Here is a 15,634-nt window from a genome sequence, read left to right on the forward strand (position 1 = left end):
TTTCTGATTTGCATCTGAATTCTGCCATTTCAACTAGTGTTAATTTATAGCACATTCTAATATTTGATAATTCTTTTAGACTTTTGTTTCTCTAGGATAGTCATGCACAATTGTTACTACAAATGAATGTGGTATCTTTTTTGAAATAAGACATAGTTTCATTTGAATTGTCTACATCTATAAATCAATCTGTGAAGAGGTATTAGCTTCACACTATCATTCTTCCCATTCAGAAATGTAGCATGACTTTACATTTATCCATATTTTTATTTCTGCCATTAAGTTTTCATATTATTTCTTTTTCTCACACTTATTTCCAAATACTTTAGTGTTTTTCTTTATTGAAATGTGTTACCTTTTCTCCTTTTTGCCTTACTGATAGATATTTTGATGTGCTGAACTCTGTAGTTTTGTCTAATCACTTGAAGTTAATTCTGTGGCTTTTCTAGGTATATACTAATGTTATCTAAAAATTCTCTATCTTTAGTTTCTTCCTTTCCAATATTTACTTCTAATTTGTTTATTTATTTATTTGCGGTACACGGACCTCTCACCGTTGTGGCCTCTCCCGTTGCGGAGCACAGGCTTCAGACGCACAGGCTCAGCGGCCATGGCTCACGGGCCCAGCCGCTCCGTGGCATGTGGGATCTTCCCGGACCGGGGCACGAACCTGTGTCCCATGCATCGGCAGGCGGACTCTCAACCACTGCACCACCAGGGAAGCCCCACTTCTAATTTATTTTCATACCTTATTACCAAAACAAGAATTTCCAGAAACACTAAACTTATACATGAGTGAAAGCTCCCTTATTTAGGTCCAGTTTATAGGAAATTACTTTGTTTTTCCAATAGGCAGATTAATTCTTTATCATCCTTTATCATGTTAAAGAGGTAGTTCGCTATTCCTATATTTAAAAGATGTCAACCATAACAAGGAGTTGGATTTTATCAAACGCCTTTTTTTAACATCTTTATTAGAGTATAATTGCTTTACAATGGTGTGTTAGTTTCTGCTTTATAACAAAGTGAATCAGCTATACGTATACATATATCCCCATATCCCCTCCCTCTTGCGTCTCCCTCCCTCTCACCCTCCCTATCCCACCCCTCTAGGTGGCCACAAAGCACCGAGCTGATCTCTCTGTGCTATGCAGTTGCTTCCCACTAGCTATCTATTTTACCCTTGGTAGTGTATATATGTCCATGCCACTATCTCACTTTGTCCCAGCTTACCCTTCCCCCTCCCCATATCCTCAAGTCCATTCTCTACATCTTCATCTTTATTCCTGTCCTGCCCCTAGGTTGGTCAGAACCTTTTTTTTTTTTTTTTTTTGGATTCCACATATATATGTGTTAGCATACGGTTCAAATGCCTTTTTGGCATTTACTGAGATGACCATACATTTTTCCATAATATTGATATTTTTGACTAAATCATCTTTACATATCTGGGATAAACAATATTTGATCAAGGCTTAAAATGATTTTAGTAAGTTTCTATATTTTATTGGCATCATTTTGATTAAAATGCCCATATCAGTGAGAGGCAGTATGGTATAGCAAGTGTCTGAGTTCAAATCCAGCTGGACCCCATAATCACCCCATGTCTCTGCATAAGTGGCAGAGACAACTAACTTTGAATCCTGGTTCTGCCACTTAATAGCTTTGCTAATTCGTTACTTTGGATGAGCCTCACTTTCCTGTTCTTAACATGGGGACATAATGATATTTACCTTATAGAGATTATTGTGAGGATCAAATGAGCTAACTTGTGAAAAATGCTTAGTACAGTGGCTGGCATGGAGTAGTTCCATAGTAAATGCTGCTATTATAAAGGTCATATGCTTAAGTGATAATAAGCCGTGTTTTTCTTTTTTATATCATTCTTATCTTTTGAATCTATTCTTACGTTTTTGTATCGTTTTTATCTGTATCATTCTTACCACATTTCCCTCTGAAGAGAATTTTAAGAAATATACCATACGTTTCAGTACTCAAGGATCATTTGTATAACATATCCTTCAAAGGCTTGGGGAAGAAAATCACCTTATAAATCCATCTGGCCTGGGTGTGTTTTGGAGCGTGTGAGTCTTTAATATTTCTCCTGTTTTCTTCTGCGTTTATTAGAACGTATTCAGATAATTCTGACAGTTTTGTCCAAGTGAAAGAAAAATATGAATTTCAGAAATTTTCTCTGCAACCTGAGAATGTTGATCTAGTCATTATCTATGTTTGCAATGATTTCAAGATGCAACTAGTTATTGGATGGCCTCATCACTCCTTCTGTAAGAAATACAGTCTGCATCATTTTACAAAGGGGTTACCTTGGAAGCTGACATTTATTTGACTGTCTAAACCTTTTTAAAAATGAGAGTCTGCTGTCTTTTTTTCCTGTTTATCTAATCAGAACCTTTGTGTGAACCCCAACCCCCCAATTCCCAGCTCTGAATGGAAAATGGAAAATGCTTGTCAGAAATGGATGAATAATCAGTGTCTATAGCCCTTCAACCACCCTAAAATAGCCAGAGGCTTCTGTATGGAATGGCCACAAATGATGTCGTGGGGCTGCAGGCTGCGGAGCCATTGCTAGAACAGCAGCAGCAAACAGGACTATTTGCTAATGACATTAGGTGGTGACAATAATTCCACAGGTTCAAAAGAGAAAGGAGGTGCTTCACATTTTTGTGCATAGCACGACCCTGCCCGCATGTCCAATACTGTAGCATCAGTTGACCATCTTTGAAAAAGAATAATAAATGAGTTATGTGCCTTCGCAGAGGAGTAAAAACATAATTCTGGTAGAATAAGTTGAGAGTTCAAAAGTCCCTCAAAACCATGGGGCACTGATATCCGAGAGCGTTTTACTTTTCATCATCTTTAAAAACACAGCAACATTTGTTTGATGATGGATTACAATAATCCTTTTGTTACTAAACCATTACATAACTTTTAGAATTCGTTCCTGTATCCATCCAAGTTAATTAGATTTATTGGAAGAACAGGCCACTTGAGAGGCTGCTGCATCCTTACCTACAGTCTTAGCTTTACATCTGTATGTGTGTTAAGACATAACGAGAGTACATTCCCTAAGTGTATTTAAATGTTTGCTTACCTGCTGTATTTGACTGGCTGCAGGGAGAGGGACAGGAGTGAAAATTTAAATCCAAGTAATGTGAAGCACTGACCTTTGAAGATCCATTAGGAGCAGTGGTTCTGAGGCTATCCCAAAATGCAACGAGAGAAGTGTAAGTTATTCAGAGACTATAATGTACATACATTGTTTTCAGAACTCATCTAGTGGGTCAGTGAGTACACAACTTGATTTTTCCTGGGTCGTGACCCCAATCACGCCGAAGGAAAAGAGAAGAAAAGAAAACGTTGTCTAGCTCTACCCACTCCACTAAAGTGGAAAGTAATTCCAAGGTGAGTCTACCCCAGAGAGCAAATGGGCCCTTTTAAAATGCTGAGGGGAGGGGACAGCAATTTCCTACTGCCTTTGAAAACACTCCCTAATGACCTGGTGGCATGGAAATTTGCCTAGCTTCATTTGTCACACCACCCTGGATACAAGGGGGACAGTTTACCAGGCTCAAATTTGTTTATAAGGTTGTTCTCCCCTTCAGTGTGGAAAAGAGAGAATAATAAAGTCTCATTTGCAACTTTCACTGGTCAGAAATTTCCAGCAAGAGACAGTGTTGAAGCTGTGCTATGCTGAGAACCAGCAAACTGACCTACTTGTGACTTGAAATTTATGATAAAACAATTATTTCAGCCATGCAATAACAACAAAATCAAGCCAGCTTGTGTGGGATTAGGGAAAGCCAGAGTGTCCCACAGGAGATGTGGTTTGCCACGGTGGGCAGAGGTAAGGGAACCAGTGTTGACCCAAGTTATGTTTAGCATAAAGACTCCTTTGTTGACTCGCTGTGATAACAGTTCCTCATTTGTTAGATCATTGGGTATAAAGTTATATAATTCAGCCTTGCCCTTCTCTCCAGCCTACTGTGGTAGCCAACACCTCCTACTTTTAGCTATGGCAGTTCCTGGACTGCAAAAGCCATTTCCTATATGTCAGCCAACTTTGACTTTTAGAGTAGGGCAGGTCATTTGGCAAGTTGGAAGGGAGGTGGGGAAAGGTGGTTAGGAATGAAAGTGTCTTTTTTCCTTTTTTTTCAAATAACTAGAAACTCCTGCCTTCTGTTTGACTTATGCTACGATTCTACCCACTATTACAAACCTATCAGACACCGCCCCTGCACGTTGTCCTGATAACTTTCACAGTGTTTGTCAGATGCCACAAAGGGTTTTTCTCAATTATTTAAAGAGCACAAACTGCTCCTATTATCCCACATTTAACAGTGATTGATTTCTTGCCTAATATCAGCTGGAGAATTCTATTTGGATCAGTCGGGCAGAATTTTTTAAAACGTAATGAGCCTGAGAATTCACTCCACTCTTCTATCTCACTGCTGCTTAAATATCTCCTGTAATGTTTTTGCACTTTCTGCAGAGCATGTAGAACTCTGTACTGGGGTAAAGCAGTTCATTGCAGGAAAGCAGCCCATGAATTGCTATGAGCTTGTCACTGAGAATCCTGCATATGTGTGTGTTTTCAGCTACAACTGTCCTCCTAAGATTAAATAAAAGCATGCGTTTATTATTGTGGGGCTCCAATTAAGGGACAGCTGGTGTTCCTATTACACTTGCATTAAATCAGAACTTGTAATTTAGCTATCCAGATGTACATTATTTTAAGTCAAAATATATAATTGCATTTGCTTTGTACATTTGTCATTCAAAAGTATCTGGTACCCTACCTTAGGGCTCCTCCTACCCTTCAAACTCCGTTAAAGAGGGGGAACTATTCGCACAGATCAATGATTCCCTTTCTGAGGTTAGCGTCTTAAAGGGAAATAAAGGATTTATAGAAGGGACAGGACCCAGGAAGGCAGGTGTTGAGTATTGGTGTGTATATAAATATATTTTTTTTGCCTTCAGTGGGCCGACATATTTATTCACTAAGGTCATTTTTGGAATTACCTATTTCACCTTACCTGTATCCAAAGTGACTATAAAAGTACAGCTTTGAACCACACTGCATTTCTCATTGGCACTTCTGTTCCTGCAGCTCTAGAAACTTTGCTGCCTCCCTCCCCCGCCCCCTCCGGGGCTGTGTGCAAGCTCTGTTTGTTCTCGCTTTTGTAAAACCTGAGCCTTATGATTTGTCCCCCCTCCCCTTCCCTTAACAATGAAATAAAAAGCCTTTGCAGCGGGGGCTGGGCCGGCGGGTTGGGGGGAAAAGGCGCCACACCCCCTGAGAATAAAGCCCGCGCTTCGCTCCGGGAGAACCGAGCACGAATGAACGAACCACACAAAGAATATATTTGGCGACGGAACAGCGCCCTACAGGAAGAAAGTGCCCGCACTCAGAGCGGGATCCGGCGCGCGACTTTTTGGCGCTCTCCGGGAGCAGCGAGAAGTAGGCGGAGGACAGAGAGTCCCGGGCTGGGCGCGGGAGCGGGGGCAGCACGCAGCCCCATTCCCACGCGTCCGGGGCTGGGAGCGGCGCGCGCCGGACCAGGTGAGGTCGGCGGCGGCGGCGGCGGCGGCGGCGGCGGCGGCGGCGGCGGCGGCGGCGGCGGCGGCGCATGGTGTGCCACGCTACCTGGCCGGGCGGGGCGGGGCCGGGCGGCCGAGGGCGGCAGCGTGCCGCCTCCCAGCCCGGGAGCGCCCGCGCGCCGCTCCACTGCCCGGCGGAGTTTGGCGGGAGTTGCCGTTCGGGCGCCCGAAGCCCCCTCGCCGGCGCCATGCCCTCGGCGCGCCGCGCGTGTGCCGGGCGCTGGACGCGGCGAGGGCCTGCCCGCCGCAGGGGCCTGGGCCGCCGGGTCAGCGGGCGCTGCCGGGGGCCGGCGGGCGGAGGGCACGCCTTTGGCTGCGGCCGGGCGGGGTTTGGACCGGGGTTGCCATAGCAGCCGCTAGCCCGGCCCGGAGCCCCACGCCCGCCTGCCGCTGGGGAGCCGGGGAGCTCTAGGTGTGCTCCAAGTGGACTAAACCAAGCGCTAGGGAGGCGCGGGGAGGGCCGGCCCGGGTTCCCCGCTGTTCCCCGGCCCGCCGGCCGGCCCCGGGGAAGGGCCCCGAAGTAGTCGAGTAAAAGAAAATCTTCTGGCCTCTGGGCCCGAAAGGAGGCTCGCCAAAGCACGGGGCGTGGGGGGAAGAGGGGATCGGAGGGATTGTCGCCTCCGTCCTGGAGTCCCCGTGTGCGTGTCTCTCGCTTGACATTTTATACCCCACCGCGGCCGACTCGGAGCCGGGTTGCCCGTCCCAGCCCTGAAGTTCTGTAGGTGGGGCGGGCTTTAATTTGCTTATATCTAATGATTTCAGGAGCCTCGCTTTAAAATGGCGGCATTGAGTATCCACCCCTGCTAGAGGCTCTCCCGGCACCGGGGCCACCTCGCGCAGCGCTGCTTTTGCTTCTGCCGCTAACAGATGGCATGTGCTGCTGTCGCTGCCGCTGCCCCCGCCGCTGCCGCTGAGAGCGGGACCCCTTAGGCTCTGGGTTCGCAGTAGCAGCCGAAGGTAAGGATGGCGAGGAGTTGGGGTTGTTGAGCGTGGCTGCCTTCCTAGGACGCCGACGAAATCGAATGCCTTTTAAACTTTACTTTTCAAAATGGCAAAGAGAAGGAAAAGTAATCCTGCAACTTTTTGCAATTTTAGGGCTTTGATCTGTCTTATTGTTCTGCTTCCTTCTTTCTTTTTTCCCTTTCTTTTTACTTCTTCTTCCTTTATATATATTGCATATATAACCTATATATAATATACATTTTGTAATTTAAAGGAACTTGCATGGCATATTATCAGCAAATGCTTCTAGCCACTCATTTCCCCGTGGCCATGCGATATCGTGGGCAGTGCCCCAGCTTTCATGCTGAGCCGTGTCTCTTGCCGCTCTGGATCAACACATTTGGGCAGCTTGCTTTTACTACCGGCATCTGAAGGGCCTGAAGGTAGATTTTAGGAGACTATTGAAAAGGTAACTTTAATTTTTAGCGTTCACACAAATAACTCTTATGGTCAGAAAATGAAATTAAATCAAGACGAGCAACCCAAGTTAACATTCAGGTGATTCAATTGTGTAGTTTTATCATTAGTAGACCTACTGTGTGTTTTCTGACTATTGATTGGTATAGATTGATACAACAGTGAGGGTGAATTTATTGTTGCTGTAATTAAGGTAGTGTGTTTTCCAAAAGTTCTTTTTTCTTAGATGTTCCTTAAATGCTAGTGTTTATGAATTGGGCATGGATCCCCACAGCCTAACGCTACACATGTATTGAGTTCATGGGAAACCATCAATTAAAACAAAACTATTGCAAGATTTAATTTTGAAATGGTTGATAATTTTTCGCTCTGTTGACTCCCTGGTTTAATGTCTTTGGGTGGTTACTGATATAATGGTTGGAAAGTAGACTGTTGAAATAGCTGTACAAAAGACTAGACATCGGTGTTTAATACAATTGACCTGAGGTTTTTTTCCCTTTGATGAAAGGCATATTGTCAATGAAGCTTAACAGAGACCTCAGATTTTTCTAGTTACATTCACATTTTCCATTTTGCCTATGAAAATCTAGTCCTTAATGGTTTTTTTAAATAAATTTATTTATTTATTTTTGGCTGAGTTGAGTCTTTGTTGCTGGGCACGGGCTTTCTCTAGTTGCAGCGAGCGGGGGCTACTCTTCGTTGCGGTGCGTGGGCTTCTCATTGCAGTGGCTTCTCTTGTTGCGGAGCTCGCGCTCTAGGCGTGCGGGCTTCAGTAGTTGTGGCTCGCAGGCTCTGGAGCGCAGGCTCAGTAGTTGTGGCGCATGGGCTTAGTTGCTCTGTGGCAAGTGGGATCTTCCCGCACCAGGGCTCGAACCTGTGTCCCCTGCATTGGCAGACGGATTCTTAACCACTGCACCACCAGGGAAGCCCCTTAATGTTTAAATACTTTTAAAAGTTGTTTTAAAAATGTTTCTCAATATGTAATACTTTGGGGGGATGCTTTCATATTTATTGAAACTTCCCTAAACATAGCCTAAAAGGGCTTCTGCCCACAGCCCAGCTGATACTATTCTACCTCTGTCCACTTTCGACTTCTCCCAAAGCAGTAGAAGCTACTTGGCTGGCAGATTCTCCTGTTATTAAATTAAGCAAGCTTCTGGGGAGTGACGGGGGGAAAAGAGATTGTTTTGCACTTATTAGAAATGGTGCAGTTTTCCTGCCCAGATGCTGTAGTGTGCCTAAAAAGAACTTAACTGTTTCCTGTGGAGTTACTATGTAATCCGTTTTCCAGATTATTGTTGGGAGAAGTGTTTGGGGCAGTTCATTGCTTCACATCTGAAAGGAGAGTTCCTCCTGCAGGTAGAGAAATAGATACTTGCATTTTTGCAAGAGAGCAGGGGTGACCAAAAGCAGCTTCCCACGTTTTTAGTGATTACATCCTTAGATTTCAGCTCATGAAGCTTTGCTTCCTCATGTGCTGCCTCGTTGCTGAATGACTTTGGACCAAATGCATCCTTAAAAAGGGGGTGCTGGGGTGGGTGCTAAACCTTGGGCCCAGAACAGACAAGCTGAGCTAGTGTCAGAGACATTAGGAAGACATTTTGCCAGTTATACAGTCTGCGGCTTCATATAGTGATGAGATTGGAGACCTTGTGTGAAAACAGGTGAAGGAGTTTGTCAGAAAAAAAAATATTTTGAGAGAGAATTGATATAGTGCTGGGCTAGGGGTGGTGACTGAATGTTTCGCTCTATTTCTAAGAGCTACTTCATTTCTCTGATTTCCTTCGCTGCTTTAAGCCCTCATAATGATTCCCAGGACTATTATAAAGTCCCTTTTTTTCCCTCAACTGTCCACTGAAGGCATTTCACAACAGCTGCTTTTTAAGGGGGATAAAACCTATGATTCTGAGCTGGTATCTGAATTCTCTTTGGTAATCTCCTGAACCTACCTTTTACCTAAGCAATGCTTTGCACAAATTAGGTGCTTAATAAATGTGGAGTTAAAAAGAAAAATGAGTAGTCGGTAAACTCACAGAGGAGCAGATTTCGTGCTCAGCTTTTAATTTAAACAGAAGATTTTCTGTTTTTTGTGAGCTGGCAAGAACCTCAAAATTTGAAGTAATTTAGAACAGCATTCCCCCTAATTGCTTGCATTTTATTTGCCTCAAATGGGTTCTCTTGCTTCTCACCGCAGTGCTAGGCACTTGTGTAATTCATCCTTCTGACCAGTAGGTGTATTATTATCTGCCCAGCTCTACCATATGAAAAAGTAATCACAGCAGCCGGGGGAAGAAAGGTTTTGTCTTTGGAGGCTGTACAGTACTGCACGTGCTGGAACAGTGGCCATATGTGGGCTGCTGTTCAGATGCTGACAGTGTAGTCGGAAGTACAATTTTGTTCTCCACCCGACTGTCTTTATATGCGAGACGGAAGGGAAGGAAAGAAGAGAGTGAGAAGCCCTAACGTGATGAAGATTTTCCTTCCGAAAAATGTACACTTATCCTGCTTAACAGCGCAGTCAATTCAGGAAGGTGGCAGAATTGTTCTGTTTCGAAATAAATCATGTTGTCTGATAGGATTACAAACAGGGATTGGGGCCTAGCAGACAAGAATAAGTTACAGTCCATGTTTGACAAGTAATTTGATCCTGTAATTAAAGTTAGATAATGGTCACTGCCATGTTAAAACTATCAAGTGTCTGAAAGAGCAGTCAGGCTACACTCACCTTGACTTCGTTAAGGTGCTTCCATACAGTTGAGTTTTCTTATAACAATGTCTAGTAGGGTGAACAGATGGATTTTTTTCCCATTATAAATGTATGTGATGTCAAGAAAGTAGAAATAAGTTTTGTTTCTTTGGGGGAATTTGCCTCTCCCTACGTGTGACGCAGTTCTCGATCCAAAAAATAGAAAGAAACCCGTGCCTCAGATAAAATGAAGTGGGCATTTTTCCTCTAAGAGAATAAACTGTTTGGGAGCAAGTAGTTTAATTGCCAACCAACCCAAAACAAACAAATACAAATTATGATCCAAAAGAAAGCAATTAAATCTGTATTAATGTAGGCTTTTAGATCTTAAGGAATCCAGATGGTCTGTGGCATTCTGCTCTTCCTCAACGGTTATATATTGCCTCAAGACAGCCAAATGACAATGTTGGAAAGGCACCTTCGAGAATTAGAATAAATAAGTTATCAGTTACATTACCGGGCGTTAATGACATCCATGTGACCTAAAAGGGGTCAGAAAAGTTTTTTTTCCAGATCATTCTAGTAAAGACAATATAAAACCATCATTTACTTCTACTTGGTTTTAAATAGAGTGACAGTGTTTTTAAAAGAGTGATGGAGAAATAATGCAATCTGGGAAGAGGGACCTTATTTTTATTTGAGAAATAAAGGTACTCCCAAGTTGTCTGGACACATGAAAGCACACACATGTGCACACATGTGCAAACTAGTCTTCATTTTACGACAATTTATACAGCCGGGCATTGATTTATTCCTGGAAGATTGTGGGAAAAATACCTATTTTTACAGCAATCCTCCAACTCTAAGAATGAAAGAAAAAATGCTTCTTTTTTAAAAAGCATTCATAATAAATGCTTGTATTACATGATTCTCTCTGAGGCTCTGTATGTTCAACTCCAGTCAGTTAACTTTCAGAGAAAGGATACGTTGGTCACAACTCAAGAGGAAACAGAAATGAAAGGAAGCTTGCTTTAAGCACGTGTGTGTGTTTGTGTGTGTATATGTAAGTGAATATACATATGAATGTATATAACATGTACATTGTATATAACATGTACGTTGTGTATATTCACATACGTATGTCACACACGTATATATATATATATACTTTTTTCTCCCTCTATATGTATATGATCCTTTTCAAGAAACTCAAGCATAGTAACCCCAGAACTCTTTATAATAGCCATGAGAACAAAGTGTTAAGGGGTAAAAAGGAGACCAATGAGAGATTTAGGAATCAATTAGGCACGCTTGTTAAAATATTATGTCCACTCTTAAGTCCTTCCTCCATCAGCATTAAGTTGGCTCATGAGTAGAAGGAGTGCTTTGTTTCTGACGTTAGGCAGGAGTTCATTTTATGCCCACACAGTGGGTGAACTTGAGGGGCCCAGAAGTGAAGGGCCTCCAGTTGAGAAAGGCAGTCTGGGCAGAATTGCAGGAGGTTGGTATTAGACTTCCAGCAGGCTCTGTGATCTCCTTAGGCCATGGGGGCATCCTAGGGACTGACAGTTTGGCGGATCTTGTTTTCCAGTGTGGATCACTCAAATTAGCTTAAAATTGTCCCCAACAGTTATTCTTTGAATCTCGAGCTTCTTGGCATTGCCCGCAACTGGTGTGGAAATCTGAAAATGGTTTCTAAGGCTTATTCAGGTTTCCTTGAATGTATGAGTAACTCCTTATTAGGCAAGTTCCTGGGTCTCCTTACCTCATATCACCAGTGCCTGGCACATACTAGGCTGTCAGTAAAACTTGGTTAAGTAAATGGGAGAATAGTCTTTCTAACTTGTTCTTTTATTTTATGAACAGCCTTCCTGTGATTTCAGGTAGCGTTATCTATTTTTGATTGACAAAAAAAAATTAACCCAACAACAAGCAGAATATCCTGCTGGAGGCGTTGATAACAACTCTGTCACAAGTCCAGGGAAAAGCAAGAAATGGCAACCTTTGGGCTGAGACCTCGAGGAGTAGCCTGAAAACCAGTTGCTCTTTTTCTGTCACCTGTAGTTGCATTTAGTAGATCTCCAGCACATCCCAGAGAAATCAGTCTGCAACAAGAAGTTATGTAGCAACAGTCCTTCAAATCATTTCACCAGATAAAAAAAGGAACAAAATCAGAAATACCGTGACTCAGATGCCTCGTGTCATGTATAGTTTAGAAAGTGATGAAGTGAGACAAAACCCAAAAAGGACACTGAGAGCTGTCTCATTTTCAGTCAAACACTGATTGCCCATTTAGAGGGTGAATTTGCATAGGTTTTTATTTACCAAGATACAGGTATGAATAGCGCCTCTTTTTACTGTGTCCAGAAAGCAAAGTCCACACAGTGGAAGAGACAAGAGCTGCCATTTCAGATCCACCACAATCATCTTTTGTGCCCGGAGGACCATCAGTCTTTAGGTACAGCTTTTGTAGCCTCTCCTTATATAGCGGCATGAAGAAACCAAACAAGGGGGTGGGTTTTTATTTGGGGGGGGGTGGCCTGTTAGCAAAAAATGAGAGTGAAAGAACCAGAGAGCTTGCATTTCACCTTTTGTTTTTAGTCTTCAACCTTCACGCGGGAAAACAAAACAAAGCAGAACAAAAGCACCGTGTACAATATTAGCTTGGGCATACATCCCATAGTATAATTCCCCAGCTGTTTGCTTTACAAACTTAGAAAATGAGATTGTCACCTAATGTTAAGGTGGCTGCTTTATTATGATTGGATTCATGTACTATATAGTGGTTTTTCTGAGTTCTATTTAAAACGTATAGAGAAACGCGCTCAACCAGAGGCATGGCACAGTGGCAGAGATCACATTTCACCTCAGCACCCAACTGGAGTTTGCGTTTGTCCTCTGAAAAGCAGGCATTCAATAACTGGCCCAATTGTGGGTGCTATTTTGTTAAAGAACACGTTGATGTTTCCCCAAATTCTTGGAATCTGTGATAGATGAGGATTCCAAAGAAGAGAAGTGGATTCTTTTCAGAAGTGATTTTGAGAAAAATTTAAACTCCTAAGTCGTTGATGTCAGCATTTTTCCTAAGTAATTGGATAGCACCAAGAAAAACCTTATTAGCTCACGCAGAAGTATGAAGTGAAAAATAGTACAGATTATAGGGTCACATTTTATGTCTAAAGTCTTCAAATGCAGAAAAACATGGGGGGGGGCGTGGTCGAGGAGGTGCCGTGTAATCTGATCTGTTTCATGAATGCCTATAGCAGTGGCCTCAGCCACAGACACGGGCTGTGTCAATAAGTGCTCTGCGGCTTTCTGAAGCCAGGGTCTGGGCTGGAATCAGGTTGACAGGCTCCCCAAGGGAAGGCATTTTTTGAGAAGGACATTAGAGTTTGGCAGAACTTTGGCCAACTAGCTGCCCTGCTACCATTTATTAATCCTCTTTCTCAGAGAGATAAACCTGGTTTTGCTGGGGCACTCATTCGGACATACTGTAGCAATAATACGAGGGCAAAATGCTTGTGCTTCCCGACTGAAACTTCCCCTCCAAAGCTCTTTTGTGACTGAGAAGTTGACAGGCTGGAGAAATGTGACACAGGGCTTGGCATTTCACAGTGCTAGAAAAAGGAGAGAATACCTCCATATGTTGTGAAGAGTGTGGTGATAATAATAAAGGATCTAAAATGTGATTCCCTTAGAGAGCTCTCATACATGCACATACTTTGAAGTTGCACAAGTCATGTTGTGGGCTGGTGAGAGAGAGAAAGAGACAGAGAGTCAGAGGGAGAGAGAAACCAAATTTACGAAGCTAGTTCCTCTTCTCTGGGATATTGTAGTCTGCAGTTTTCTCTTACTAATCAGATGCATGCAAATTGTGGTTCTGAAAATAAACCCAAAATTAACAGGAAACATCTAGGCTATCTAATGTCTGATTCTGAGCACTTTTACTTTTCCTAATGTGGTCTGTTATTCCTGTATTCATTAAAAGTGCAGAAGTTCAAGTGACTGGTTGTATGACCTGTGCTAAGGAAAATTTTTTGGAAAAGTTACTTTTTTCACTTGCAAGCTTAGATCATCTAATAGCCCTCCTCATTGCCCTTCCATCTATCCCCAAATAAGTTTCCATAGTATTTTTAGCCACCTATGAAAACAGTTCAGACGGAGGCAGTGAGAAATGGTGACAAGCAATGACAGGAAATGCCGTTTGCGCTGGTCTCCTTCATAACTTAGTGAGGCCACAGCTGGCTGATTTGATTTTAACTTCCTGTTTGGGGGCTACTTGGGTCAAAAGTAGCAGTGTTTTCTGTATAGAGATTTTTTTGGCTTTATTCTTTAGGGCCACAGCAAATCTGTCACTGGACTGCATGTTTTATATATTTTATGGACTATCATGTGGTTTGAGTTTAATTTGGAAGGCAGTGCTTTTACAGTCAAGATTCCCCACCACCACCACACACACACGTGCAGCTTTAGGGTCTGGGGTTGCATGGGCCTTTGAAAGTTTATAGCTCTATTTACACAATAGTGATTGCTGAGAAGGGCATTTCCTGCCAGTTAATGACTGGTCGGAAAGGCCAACAGTCCAAATCCAGGGAGAGACAACCATTCATTAAATGCCACTAAGGGACCAGGGCGCTTTTATCACGAAGTGGTTAGGAGAAAGTGAAAACGCAGTCTGCCTTTTGAAGAGCCCAAAGCAGCGCCGGCAGAACCAGATATGGATGTGCTGCCTTGTGGTATGAAGAACGGAGCTTCTTTTCATGACAGGGACCAACTGACTTTCCCACAGGGTGCCAAATCAAGACGTGGGTGAGGAGGGCATTTCCTTCAGGTTGATGACCCAGTGGAGAGGGGACAAATAAAGATAAGGGCCCTGAACTTGCCAAGTATTAGCTGCCTGAAAATGGTCAACTCACAGGTGTTACAGCTACCTTAAAAACCTTTAAGATCACATGGTTGAATTTCCCAATTGGTTGAATAACTGATCATTGCCAAAGTGGACAAGAATTTAGGGATGGAAAGAATGATCTCTTTTCAAGGTCAGTTTAGCAGGACACCGATATTACGTTTCAATTCCCTAATATAAAGAAAAGGTAAATAATATGTATGAAGAATGCTTTGCCTCTTGTGGAAGCACCTTTGAGGGCTGTAATATTAACCATTTAACCTAAGACATTCCCAGGAAACAGTTTTGTCCGCAGTATAATTCTTGCCTGCTATAAAGCAGCTGAGGTGTGAAGAATTTGGCATTGATTTAGAGCGAAAACAGAATAGGACCGAGATTAGGTTCACATCCAGGAATTACTGACTTCCTGGCCTGTCCTTTGCTCCCTTAGCTTCCTAAGCCTTCAATTTGCTAAAATGTTAAATGTTTATAAAGGATAAACATCTGTTCTAAGTTCTTTAATAGATACCTCCACATAAGGGAGGTTGTGGGACACCCTGACTTCAGAACTTGGCTTGGTCCTTTACCTTGAAATTTTCTTTCATATCTATCAGATTTGGTGGGGGGATGGCAGGGGTGCACTGAACCTCTAAAATACGGGCAATCATAATAGGCCAGACACCTGGGTTTCTTCATGGGATTGAGAAATCTGTCACAGGCGGCACAAACCAAATATTAAGTTTCATTTTGGGTCTGGAAAATGTCATTACATGCTTTTAAAATATTCAGTAATCCAAAGATTGCTGGTTATAACCAGTTCAAAAAATAAAAGCTTTCCAAAGTTTAAAACACTACAAATGAACTGTATACCAATTACTGTTGTTATTATTAGATGAGGCCTCGAGCACATTTATAAACAAAGAAATGACTTGGATGAACTAAAAAAAAATTTGAAAACATGATTTTATTATTTTGAGCATTCTTGCATTTGAATGTTAAGATACACTAAAATTCTGCGAGCTCAG

At 42.7% G+C, this 15,634-nt stretch overlaps 1 protein-coding gene across 4 annotated transcripts in view; it reads left to right on the forward strand.

The window, feature by feature from the left end:
- Positions 1-6,913: 6,913 nt before the first annotated feature.
- The window catches only part of MBNL3 (muscleblind like splicing regulator 3), a 124,708-nt gene continuing 115,987 nt past the window's right edge, over positions 6,914-15,634 (forward strand). For 3 of the 4 annotated variants that reach the window (XM_060003029.1, XM_060003030.1, XM_060003027.1), the window contains exon 1: positions 6,915-7,030. The gene's annotated coding sequence lies outside the window, so the exon portion shown is untranslated. Of the gene's footprint in view, positions 7,031-15,634 lie in introns of all 4 variants that reach the window. The other variant, XR_009518055.1, reaches the window with a different exon arrangement.

The sequence above is a fragment of the Delphinus delphis genome, chromosome X (assembly GCF_949987515.2).
Source record: "Delphinus delphis chromosome X, mDelDel1.2, whole genome shotgun sequence".
NCBI classification, from domain to species: Eukaryota; Metazoa; Chordata; class Mammalia; order Artiodactyla; family Delphinidae; genus Delphinus; species Delphinus delphis.